This window comes from Microcaecilia unicolor, chromosome 12 (assembly GCF_901765095.1).
Source record: "Microcaecilia unicolor chromosome 12, aMicUni1.1, whole genome shotgun sequence".
Taxonomy (NCBI): domain Eukaryota; kingdom Metazoa; phylum Chordata; class Amphibia; order Gymnophiona; family Siphonopidae; genus Microcaecilia; species Microcaecilia unicolor.
This window is the reverse complement of record NC_044042.1, coordinates 5,454,880-5,468,583: the sequence shown is the minus strand read 5'-3', so window position 1 is coordinate 5,468,583 and position 13,704 is coordinate 5,454,880. Positions and strand designations below refer to the sequence as shown.

General features: G+C 44.1%; 1 pseudogene; it reads left to right on the top strand.

The window, feature by feature from the left end:
* Positions 1-968: 968 nt before the first annotated feature.
* LOC115481692 lies at positions 969-2,772 on the top strand (annotated as a pseudogene).
* Positions 2,773-13,704: the final 10,932 nt, after the last annotated feature.

The window sequence follows — 13,704 nt, the reverse complement described above, 5'->3', positions numbered from 1 at the left end:
AGTGAGTGATCGTCTTTTTTCTTGTTCCATGCTCTTTCCAGTGGCATAGGAAGGGGGGGGGCAGGAGGGGCGGTCCGCCTCGGGTGCACGCACTGGGGGGGTGTCGGCCCCGCTGGTTCCCTGCTCCCTCTGCCCCGGAACAGGTTACTTCCTGTTCCGGGGCAGAGAGAGCAGGGAACCAGCGGAGCCGACGCAGCTCCAAGCGACGTGCACTCAGGGCGGATCGGCCCTCCCGCCCGTCCCCCGCAAGTAAGAATGCGCTCCGGGGGGGGGGGGGGGGTTTGCTCTGGAGGGGGGGGGGGGGGGGGGTGCACAGCGGCGACTCGCTACGGCACTGGCTCTTTCTAATCTTCTGACCTGTGCTTTTAGTTCTGTCAGATCTTCATTAAACCATGGTATTGAGTTTTTTCTGTGAGGTTCTGGTTTGAAGTGGTGCTATATTGTCTAGTACTGTTCTGCATCTGTATAATTTCTTCCTCTTCCTTTGGAGAAATTTTGCTCATTCTCTGGAACTGAATTTTGCTAAAGACTGAACTGCATTTAACTGAATGCTGAACTGAACTTTGCTACAAGGCTGGGTGAAAAAAACCGGTTTGAAAACGGAACTAAACTTTGTGGAGTGCTGAGTGGAACTGGGCTAAAGTTAAACCTGAAGAAATAAGGGAAACCAGAACTTTGCTACCAAAAGAATGGGCAGTGAGGGTAATTGGAACCGTTCCCCAAAATTGAGAGGATTTTAGTTTATTTTGTTTGCGAGTGAAGTTGTAAGACACACACAAAAAAAGACGGCTCAACTCGTTTGGCTTTTGGGCTCCTATCAGGAGCCGCCTGCAAGTGCCTCACTAGTTACTGGGCAGACTTTCCCCAAACACTCAGCTCTCCTGGCTAGGATTATTATACAAGTAGTTGCCGGTGGGGGAGGGGCGCGAGCAGGAAGTGGGAAGTGTGGGCACTGGCAGTGTGGTGTGGTGAACTGAGAGCTGGTACTCAGTTGTTGAGTGAGAAACCCCTGCGCCCTTGAGTTCCGGTTTCAGAGACGGGTCGTCGTGTTGTCTCTCTTTAAAAATCTTTTTTTGGACAGGCTGAAACATGGGGGGAAGGAGTCTTCATCTGTGGAGTCCATCTGGCCTGCTGCTGACACTTCTTCTACTTTTCCATCAGCACCAGCAGGTATATGCACAGCATGGAATCTTACATGTGTTTGGAGGTGGATCAGTTCATTCAAGCCTTGACTACTGTATGCTGTACAATCCATCATGGATGTCTCTACCAAGTACTCTTGAGAACGCTACTTCGTACAAGATGGAAAACTTGACCACAAGGCAACTGTGCACTGCTTCTCACGTCCCTCCCAGAGGTATAAAGGATAAAGCAGTTGTGGTGGTCCTGGGGAATTGCAGTTTTCTAGAAAGTGCCAGGATTGCTCAGAACAATCGTGCCAGAGTTCTACTGATTGCAAGCAAAACCGGACTTATCACACCGACAGGCGACAGATCCACTTTTAAAGATGTGACCATTCCTATTGCTAATGTCAAATATAGAGATATAATGGAAATGCAGCAGATTCTTGGAAACAAAATCAGTGCAACTCTTTATTCACCCACATTGCCAATGTTTGATTATAGTATGCTGGTCATCTTTCTTATTGCTGTATTCACTGTGGCATTGGGAGGCTATTGGAGCGGAGTATCAGAAATCAAAGACCCGAGATCCGCAATGAGCAGCGGTAACAGAGGCTCAAGAAAAAAGGAGCAAAATGCAAGTCTGTCTCCCCTTTCAGTTGTCGTTTTGGTGGTCATCTCTTGTGTTATGTTGCTGTTGCTTTACTTCTTCTACAGATGGCTAGTGTATGTTACAATAGCAGTTTTCTGTGTAGCATCGGCAGTGAGCTTGTTCAACTGCCTTGCTGCACTAATCAGAAAAATATCATTTGGCCAATGCAGGATTTCCTGTTGCAACAGAATTCTCGAAGTGAGACTTATATTTCTGGCTGCATTCTGTATGTCCATGTCTGTTGTATGGGTAGTGTTTCGAAACGAAGATAGATGGATTTGGATTTTACAAGATCTCTTGGGAATTGCTTTCTGCCTCAACTTAATTAAAACTTTGAGAATGACGAGCTTCAAGTCATGTGTTCTACTCTTAGTCCTTTTCCTGTTGTATGATGTATTTTTTGTCTTCATAACACCATTGATCACAAAGAATGGAGAGAGCATTATGATTGAGGTTGCAGCTGGCCCCTTGGAAAGTGGTGAGCAGAGAGATGAAAACTTGGTGGAGGTGCCTGCTGAACCCTCTGCACCCCATGAGAAATTACCAGTGGTCATGAGGGTGCCTAGACTGGATTTCTCTACACTTACATTATGTGGAATGCCTTTTTCATTTCTGGGCTTTGGAGACATCATTCTTCCGGGCCTTGTAGTTGCCTATTGTCACAGGTTTGCTGTTTGGACAAGTTCTTCATACATTTATTACGCTGCCTGTACAGTAGCCTACGCTGTTGGCATGGGGGTAACGTTCATCGCTCTGGCACTGATGAAGACGGGACAGCCAGCTCTTCTGTACTTGGTTCCTTGTACACTTATTACCAGTTCAGTAGTTGCCTGGAGTCGCAAGGAAATAAAGAAGTTTTGGCATGGTGGCAATTATGGTCCGATCACTATAAAGCAAACATCTCCCTCCAATGGAGAAAAAAAGACTCACCGAACAAACAAGAATGTAAAACCTACACCACAAGAGTAAAAATAGATCCGGTAATATTCTGGCAACAGATCTACTATAACGGATGGACAATAAAGGCAGATACAAACCAATTCCTCCTAGAATGGGACGAAACACTTGAATTACGTTACAAAATGGACTCTTCCCGAAGGAGAAAGGAAACATTCTACTCACCCCCATACCCAAAGACGCAACGAAAAATGTCAGTGAACTAAGCAACTACAGGCCAGTAGCATCCATTCCCCTAATAATCAAACTAACGGAAGGGATGGTGACCAAACAACTTACAGACTATCTAAACAAATTTTCAATACTCCACGACTCCCAGTCAGGATTTCGGTCTAACCACAGTACCGAAACAGTATTAGTTACACTCATGACTAAATTTAAACAAATGATTGCAACTGGAAAGAGCATACTACTTTTACAATTGACATGTCAAGCGCTTTCGACATGGTTGATCATGGAATACTACTACATATCCTTGAGTACTTCGGAATTGGAGGTAACGTTCTCAACTGGTTCAAAGGATTCCTAACCACACAATCATACCAAGTGACATCAAACTCGACTAATTCAGACACATGGATACCTGAATGCGGAGTTCCACAGGAATTCCCCCTCTCGCCGACTCTATTCAACTTAATGATGATACCCTTGGCTAAACTATTATCAACCCAAAACCTCAACCCATACATATATGCAGACGATGTAACGATCTACATCCCATTTAAACAAGATCTAAAGGAAATCTCCAATGAAATCAACCAAAGTGTCCATATCATGCACTCATGGGTGGATGCATTTCAGCTGAAACTTAATGCAGAAAAAACCCAATGCCTAATACTCACCTCACAACATAACACGAACAAATTTACCACCATCAACACACCAAATCTGAACCTTCCTATTTCAGAAACCCTAAAGATTCTTGGAGTCACCATTGATCGACACCTAACACTAGAGAACCACGCGAAAAACACAACCAAGAAGATGTTCCACTCAATGTGGAAATTAAAAAGTGTAAGACCTTTCTTCCCAAGGACCGTTTTCCGTAACCTAGTACAATCAATGGTGCTCAGTCATCTAGACTACTGCAACGCACTCTACGCCGGCTGTAAAGAGCAAATAATCAAGAAACTTCAGACAGCCCAGAACACTGCAGCCAGACTCATATTCGGTAAAACAAAATATGAAAGTGCTAAACCCGCTACGAGAAAAGCTACACTGGCTCCCACTCAAAGAGTGCATCACGTTCAAAATATGCTCCCTAGTTCACAAAATCATTCACGGAGATGCACCAGCCTACATGTCAGACCTGATAGACTTACCACCCAGGAATGCTAAAAGATCATCCCGCACATTCCTTAACCTGCACTTCCCCAACTGCAAAGGTCTAAAATACAAACTAATGCATGCGTCAAACTTTACCTACTTGAGTGCACAGTTACGGAACGCATTGCCGCGCAACTTAAAAACGATCTACGAACTAACTAACTTCCGCAAACTACTGAAGACCCATCTCTTTAATAAGGTATACCACAAAGATTAACAAATATGGACTCCACAATTCTTCCACATACATTCAGAACTGTCTTACAATACCTGCTTGTTATATTACTAACATGTTTTTTTCATTATCATGTTACCTAAGATCCTTCTGTTACACTAAATGTATATTTTCTAATTATATTTCCACCATTCATGATATATTGTAAGCCACATTGAGCCTGCAAAGAGGTGGGAAAATGTGGGATACAAATGCAACAAATAAAAATAATAATAAAATAATAATGGAAAAAAATCAGAATCACAAACTCATTGCTGAAATGTGGTCATTTAAAAACATTGGACCTTATTCTATAAAGATTATGCTCCTAAAATTTACACTCTTAAATTTATGTGCTTAAATTTAGGAGCATAAATTACCGTGTTTCCCCGAAAATAAGGCAGTGTCTTATATTAATTTTTGCTCCCAAAGATGCACTAGGTCTTATTTTCAGGGGATGTCTTATTTTCGGCAAAACACGGTACAAGCCATACCCAAATGCACCACACTAGAGAACTAAACGATTACACATACAAAAAAAAAATCCCAACGATGGCCCCTGATAGAGAAAGAACTAGGAAAAGAATGCGTTGCTTTGTGTTATAGACGTCCGGCTCTCACAAGGACACAAAAAAACAACCTCCCCTAATAAACCACAACACAGTACCATATCGCCATCACTACCTCTACACTAATGGGAACTGGGCTGGGTGGCTAGTTGCCAAATAGTGAGCTTCTGGTGGGAGAGAGTGGGCACCCATCGGGGCCAAACAAAAACTTTGCTAGGTCTTACTTTCGGGGGAGGCCTTATATTTAGCAATTCAGCAAAACCTCTACTAGGTCTTATTTTCAGGGGATGTCTTATTTTCGGGGAAACAGGGTATGTAGGGACATAGATTATGCTTGTAATTTAGGAACATGAATTTATTAGTGTAAATTTTGGGAGTGTAAATTTAGGAGCGTAGCCTTTATAGAATAAGACCCATTATGACTGAGCAAGTCAAAGTTACCAAGGCATCTGAAGCGAAATTGAGTCTCTAAACTCTTAATTTACTGAAGCAAGATCTTGTTTAGACTTGCTGGAACTGCAGTCCCACACTTATGCTGATAAAGTCACATCATGTAATTCACCACCATGTAACACAAAACCCTCTGTAAACCTAATGTATATTCACTTCTATTTCCAGTACCCATGATGTATTGTAAGCCACATTGAGCCTGCAAAAAGGTGGGATAATGTGGGATACAAATGCAACAAATAAATAAAAAAATAAATAAAATAAAATAACCTCTGGATAATGGAGTAAATGTAGACAATGCTGTGATGGCCCATGAACCCTCGGGAGTGCAATAACCTTACAGAAGTTGGCAGACAATAGTGGTGTTTAGGGTTTTTTTCTTCCTGATTTTTAAACATAATGTCAGAATTGAAATAGATTTGGTACTGGAATTAGGGAATTCCATATTTAATTTTTTCATGCTGCATATATATTTGTACTAGTAAAAAAGCCCCGTTTCTGATGCAAATGAAACGGGGGCTAGCAATGTTTTCTTCTGTGTGCATGTGGGAGCGTGTGTGTCCCCGCCCTCTGGCCTCTCTCCCCTCCCCCCTCTTTCACTGTTACAGAGGCAGCGATTTGATTTCGTGCTCTGCTGTTTTCCTTCACTGACTGTTACAGAGAGGGCGGGGCAGACACTCATAGGGAAACTGGATATCTCGCCCCCTTCACACTTCCGTCTGGAGGCTTTATAGAACGTTGGTGTTGCCTTTTATATAGAGAGATAATACGGAACTGTTAAATATGTTAAAATTATTAAAGTATATTGAGGTTTCTTGCAGAGCCACAATATGTATTGAGGGAAATGTGCCTTTAAAATAACAATATCTGATCTATGCAATTTGTAGAAGATGTATCTAGAAAATATCTACCAATACATGCATAAAGAATTATATATAGGTAGATATTTATTTGGTTCATTTTGTTCTTATCCAAAACAAGGGATGTAGTACAACATGACAAACGTACTCTGTATTGTCTCGCTGCAGTTATGTACAACAATTGTTTTACATTGAATTCCTCCAATTTATTGTTGATAAAAAGCAATAACCTCCACCAGCGAAAGATGGAATATTTGGAGAACCAGATTAGGAGAAACAATTTACGTTTTCTTAATTTTCCCAAATCTCCCTTGATTCCAGCACTGGAAATGTTAAAAAAATACCTTAAGGAAATATTGGGTGTCCCTTCCGAGGGTTTTCCACCCATTACTAAAATGCAATATATTTCTGGTGCTGGAACAGGAACTTTACCTAATGCTCCTCAATCTGGCCTAAATTTAACAGATTTTCTGGAGAGTTCAATGGAGGTTATAATCGAAAGAACCACGCTGCTGGTTACTTTTGCTCTGGAATTAGATCGCAACAATATATTCAAGCTTTACTTTCGCCACATGAACTCAACTTTCCTCGGATCAAAAGTTCAGATTTTTCCTGACTTTGCAAAGAAGAAGAAAAGAATTTCTGTTGTTGAAGGAGAGAGTTCTCCGAATTGGAGGGACTTTCCTGCTTAGGTTTCCTTGCAAATGTTGTGTTTCTTTAAATTCCACCAATTATATGTTTTTTGATCCAGGGAAATTATTAGAATTTATTTCTTCTAAAGAATAATTTTGTAGTAGTTCTTGATTGTTAGCGCTTTAAACCCGGCTGCGACATTTAGGCTTTCTCAGCTTTAATTATTAATTATTTGGGTTAATTCATTTGAATTTATAATTTCCTAGACCTTGGATCCTTTTATTGAGGACTAAATATATTGAGATAATATGCCTATTTCTCTTTGATGTATGTTTGTTTTTCAATATACGAATTTATGAGTAATTTCATAAATGTAATTATCAAATTTATAAATAAAAAAAAAACAACCCAATTGTTTTACATTCTGGGTTAAAGTCTGTAATTTAATACTTTGTCATGAGGCAGATTCAGCTAACAATCCATTGACCCCTAAAGGGTTAAATGCTGTGACATAGTAACATAGTAGATGACGGCAGAAAAAGACCTGCACTGTCCATCCAGTCTGCCCAACAAGATAATTTCATGTGTGCTATTTTTTGTGTATACCTTACCTTGATTTGTATCTGAAAATTCTCAGGGCACAGACAGTACAAGTCTGCCCAGCACTATCCCCGCCTCCCACCCACCAGCCCCGCCTCCCATCACAAGTCTGCTCAGCACTATCCCCGCCTCCCAACCACCAACCCTGCCTCCCCTCACCAGTTCTGGCACAGACCATATAAGTCTGCCCAGCACTATCCCCGCCTCCCACCCACCAGCCCCGCCTCCCATCACAAGTCTGCTCAGCACTATCCCCGCCTCCCAACCACCAACCCTGCCTCCCCTCACCAGTTCTGGCACAGACCATATAAGTCTGCCCAGCACTATCCCCGCCTCCCACCCACCAGCCCCGCCTCCCATCACAAGTCTGCTCAGCACTATCCCCGCCTCCCAACCACCAACCCTGCCTCCCACCACCGGCTCTGCAGGTGGAGCCTGTCAGACTGAGGTGATATATACTCAGACATCTGGATATAGATAAAGATCTGTATTACTAGGTGTTTTTAGTTTTCACCAGTGACTGAATAATTAGAACGGTGAAGCAGAAGTCAGATACCATGTAGCACTTAACTGTGGATTGAAAGAAGTTCCAAATACTTTGTTGAGGGTAATTCATTTAACATAATTGCTTTCTAAGTTTCCTTTTGCTAAAATTGTTCCTTTAACTTGTCATAACGTTTCCCTGTATTTCCACAGACTGATTGCTAACATTTTGAAAACTTTGCTTTTATAAAATACTAGTAAAACAAGCCCGTTTCTTGCGGCAATGATATGGGCGCTAGCATGGTTTCCTTCCGGACCTCCCCCCCCCCCTCCATACTCACTCCGTCGGCGTTCGTCCGCCATTGTTGCTGACCTCGGCACGCCACCTTCAATCTGCTGTCATTGCTCCGCCCTCGACGTCATCACGTTTGACGCGAGGGCGGGGCCCCAACACAGTGTTTTCGGTGGCTTCACCACCACAAAGGCTTCGAACCGGAAGGAAGTGCCCAGAGGACCTGACAGTGACGTCAGTGTCCTCAGAACGTTGAGGGTGAGTTTTATTATATAGGATTTCTTGTATAGTTGCCAAATACTAATTGATTTCGGTGACTGTTATATATTTTCTAATCTGAGTTTCTGGTTGTGTGCACTAGCAGGGGCTTATGGACTTTTAGCACGTGGTTTATATGTGTAAATTACTGCAAGATGCTTCAGCATATATTTTCACAGAGGAGCATTTCCGTATTAATCAGCGGGTCTGCATTACTGTGTATGAGTTGATTAGCACATGAGCCCTTATTGCCTACAAAATAGGTGTCGTTAAGAGCTCACTTGCTAATTTTTGTTAATGGCAATATTAGCACATGGTCATTAATTCGGAAAATTGAACATCTTCCAGCTGCACTAGAAATGGCCAGGAAAGACCTGCATAAGAACATGCTAAGGCCACTTTTTTTTTTTAGCTCAGATTAGTAAAAGGAGGTCTAAGCGATAATTCACCCTTTTTGCTCTAGAAGCAGTGGTGTGCTGGAGCAGGCTCTCACAGGCTCGCAAGAGCCGGTTGTTAAGTTTTTAAGTATTTTGGGAGCCGGTTGTTAAAGTAGGGCCCTCCATGACTACTTTAACAACTGGCTCCCAAAATGTGGGCTTGGGACTCCTGCTGAATTATCTTTTACTTTGCTGGTGGGGATGCTGAGCTCTGCCAGCCAAGTAAATAGACTACTGCTGCTCCCCGCTCCTTGTTTCCAGCTCTGAGCAGCAGGCTGGGATTTCTCAAGCATGTGTGAGAAGTTCCAGCATGCTGCTCAGAGGAAGACTTGTGGTGACAGTCCATTTATTGGCTGCCAGCAAAGGTATGCCTAGTGTGCCCACATGAAGGGAGGGAGGAGAGAGAGAGGCAAGTGTTGCTCCCCCCCCCCCCCCCCGGCCACCCCTGGCCTTTCTAACTGCAGAGCTGGCTACGTCCGGAGAAAGAGCCTGTTGTTAAAAATTTACCAGCACACCCCTGTCTAGAAGTATACTTAAAACATTTTATTTCTATTTTCTTAAACACTACCAGTTTTGTTTGAAAGAATTCAGTGTTTTAAAATGATAGTGATCTATTGAAAAAGTAGTTTGAATTACAGTAAAAGACTTGTGGAAAATGCTTTTGCATGTTACTCGAAGGGAAAGTGGCTGTTTCTTGCAGTAATGTGATTTGCACCTTTCCATGAATGCTATGATTGGTAGGGCTCTAATTTTATGTAGCAATAATTTTTTTATACACTTTACTAATAATATTTTTATATTTGTAAAAATTCATTTTGGTGGTACAAGAGCTACCAGACTGAATGTCACGTTCTCAAAGCAGGAACTAGGTTTGTGAGCCCTTGGGCCACTGCTGAGGAGTGGCAGCGGCAGGCAAATCACCCAAGCAGAAAGCAGTGCTGAACACAACAGGCAGGAACCACAGAATATAACTAGAAGAGGCTTTAATAGTAGATAATAAACATTATCCAGTAGCACAGCAAGGTCAAAAGGGCAGGAGCAAACACGGGTAATCCATAAACTAACCAGAGTCTTATAGGCAGGCGGAAAGCAAAGTCAAAGTCCAGGTCCAGGCAAAGGGTCAAAGGCAGGCAGCAAGCAAAGTTCAGGTCCAGGAACAGGCAGGGTCAAACACACAGGAAACTTCCAGAGCAGGACCTCCAACCAGTGGCGTACCAGGGGGGGGGGGCAGTGGGGGCGGTCCGCCCCGGGTGCACGCCGCTGGGGGGTGCCACGGCGCGCGCCTGCTGCGAGAGTTTGCTAACTTCTCTCGTTTGCTGCAGCTCCCTCTGCCCCGGAACAGGTTACTTCCTGTTCTGGGGCAGAGGGAGCTGCAGCAAACGAGCAAAGTTAGTAAACTCGCAGCAGGCGCGCGCTGCGGCACCCCCCCTAGCGGCATGCACCCGGGGGGGGGGGGGGGTGCTGCACCCGGGGGCGGGGCACCGCCCCGGGTGTCCGCCCCCCTAGGAACGCCACTGCCTCCAACAAACCAACAGGAACTCATGGATGACCTTTGATACCAAGGCAAGGCAAGCAAGGCTCACAGAAGCTAATAAGCCCATCAGCAGCTGACCCTCAGCTGCAGTAATCACCAGCCAAGTAAGGTTGCTGTTCAAGGACAAACCAGCAGAGCAAGTCTGGCAACCCAGAAAATCCGGACCGGACTCACTGAAGTCTGGAACATGGAAGACAGCAGAAAACAGTCCATAGCAGCCACCAGTTCTGGCCACCAGAGGGCAAGGAGAGCACCCACATGGAAAGCAGTCACAAACGTGACACTGAAATACCTTAAAATTTACATGCTCCATGAAAGTGATTAAAAAGTACATTCCTTTCCCTCTTTCTAGCCCTTTCCATTTTTCTTCATCCCTTTTCCTTCTATTCTTCTTTTGAGATTTGTAACTCTCCCAATGTAATTTAGCCTATTCTGCACATTGTAAGCAGGGCCGTGCCAACACGGTAAGCGAGGTAAGCATGGCAGGGGGGCGCCGCCGCACCATGCTCACCTCGCTCGCCCTCCCCCCAACATCCCTTTTCTTTTTTTTTTCCTTTTTAAATGTACCTCCGTAGCGGTTCCAGCAGCGCAGTGCCAGTGAAGGAGGCGGCGCTCCCGACGTCGCTAGCCTTCCCTTCGCTGTGTTCCACCTTCTTCTGATGTCATTTAAAAAGAAAAAAAAAAGGGATGTTGGGGGGAGAGAAGAGGGCGGGCAGTTGAACAATGGGAGCGGGAGGGCAGGGGAGAGACGAGAGCATGGATGCAAGGGGGGGTCATGGAAGGGAGAGAGGGGAATTGCTGGAAAAGGATGAATGGAGGGGGCAGGGGACAGAGGAGCATGGATGGGCATGGATTGGGAGGGCAGGGCTCAGGGAGAGAGGGGAATTGCTGGACATAGAGGGGAGGGAAGAGAGATGAAGGAGATGAAATGAGGGAAAAGGAAGAGAGGAGAAAAACTGCACATGGATGAAGAAAATAGGCAGAAGCTGAGGACCAGCTGAGGACCAGAAATGAAGAAGAAAGGAGGAAAGGAAAGAAATAAATGGAAAGGAAGCCCTGGAAACGGAGTTAAGAGGACAGATAGCAACAGAATCAGATACTGGGCCAGCATGATCAGAAAAACAGTCACCAGACAACAAAGGTAGAAAAAAATCATTTTATTTTCATTTTAGTGTTTGGAATATGTCCACTTTGAGAATTTACATCTGCTATCTTATTTTGCAATGTATAGCAATTTGTTTCTAAGAATATTGCTGACAATTCCTGTCAGTGTGGCAAGTGGTGAGCGATTATATTCACGGGGGGGGGGGGGGGGGGGTGCCGCCAACTGATAGTCTGCAGGGGGGGGGGCGCCAACTAAGGCTTGCTTGTATGGTCTGAGTTTCGCATACGACAATCCGGTTTAAGATGGGCTGGAGAGAGCTTCGAAGGAAACTCCAATGGTTGGAATTGAGGACAGTGCCGGGCAGACTTTTACGGTCTTTGTCCCGCAAATGACAATCGATTTGTTCCAATCGATGTGGAAACTCAAAAGAATAAAACCTTTTTTCCCAAGAAACATCTTCCGCACCCTAGTAGTACAGTCACTAGTGATAAGCCACCTGGACTATTGTAACGCTCTGTACGCAGGCTGCAAAGAACAGACCATTAAAAAACTCCAAACAGCCCAGAACACCGCAGCCGGACTCATTTTTGGAAAAACTAAATATGAAAAGTGCGAAGCCCCTAAGAGAGCAACTACATTGGCTTCCGCTCAAGGAACGAATTGAGTTCAAGATCTGCACGACCATACACAAAATCATTCACGCAGATGCCCCACTCTATATGTTAAACCTAGTGGACTTACCGCCCAGAAACGCCAAAAGATCGGCCCGCAAATTCCTCAATCTGAACTTCCCCAGCTGTAAAGGAATGAAATACAAGCAGGCCTATGCTACTACCTTTGCGTACAAAAGCACACAGTTTTGGAACGCATTACCCATGGCCTTAAAAACCATGGACAATCTAACTAGCTTTCGCAAAGCTTTGAAGACACATCTTTTCAATAAAGCCTACAAGAAGCATCCTTAATGAAATAAACCATTCCTTAAACCACCCAAGTACATAAAAAAAAAACACCTCTCACACGACCTTACCTAACACCCGCCATCTAAACCCTCTTTACCTTCAGCTTACTACCGACTGTATTTCAAACCATGTAACGATTATATCATTACAACACTCTGTAAGCCACATTGAGCCTGCAAAAAGATGGGATAATGTGGGGTACAAATGCAATAAATAAATAAATAAAGATGGATTTGGATAGGCTGCAGTGGGCTTTGACAGCAACTCCGGCGGACTTCTATGGTCTATGTCCCAGAAACACCAAAGAAAGATCATGATCGAGTATATAATATCCTGCTCATTGTTGACTTAAGTCTTGAATTGATAATGAATGAGACTATTGGGCAGACTGGATGGACCATTCAGGTCTTTATCTGCCGTCACTTACTGTGTTACTGTGTAATCAGGTCTGCGACACTCAGCGTGATGGGAAATATTTGTGTATCTTTCTGCTGGGTTTTGGGGGTGCGGCAATATCCCCAAATGGGTGAGTGCGGTACATATGACAACAATGAACCTCCCTCCTACCTTGGGAACCCGGAGTCTCTTCAGAGACTTGTAGACATTCACCAGAAACATCACTAGGTGGCAACGAAGCTCCACACAAGAGAGATGAAATGTGTCCTGCTGAATTCCCAAACATTTGAAACAACCCTTAATTCCCTTCTGGCCCGGACACATGATTTTTGTCATATGTCTATCCTAGAGGTGGCTGCACAGCTTGTGTATTAATCAGCGTTAGGGGCTTCAGGATTTGAAAATTTTACTGCTTCCCTCAAAACTTCCCCTTACCAGTCACAATCCAGGGCCACAGCCACGTTCCCCAAAACACAATGAACAATTCTGATGAGTTCTTTGCTTTAAAATTTAATGTACCCTCTGCCTAGAGTTTTATCTGGTACTCATAAATCTGCTTTACTTGAAAGCAAAAACAGAACAGCACCTCCTGGTTTAGGACACTCCCTCAAATCTTGGACCAAAGCCAGGAGACGAACTCCAACAAAAAGAAGCTTTACGGCTGTTATGGATCACCAGCACCCTACAAGCACCAGCTTAGGAATAAGAGTGTCTCGTGTTGCCCAGTGTTCTGAGTATCATTCAGGGGGTTTAAGCAAAGGTATAAAGGCTGATGTGGCACTGTTCATGCACAGTCAACCTGCCCCAACCGAGCTCTAAGAACCATCTTTCAGAGTTGGCAGTGCACAGGTCCTA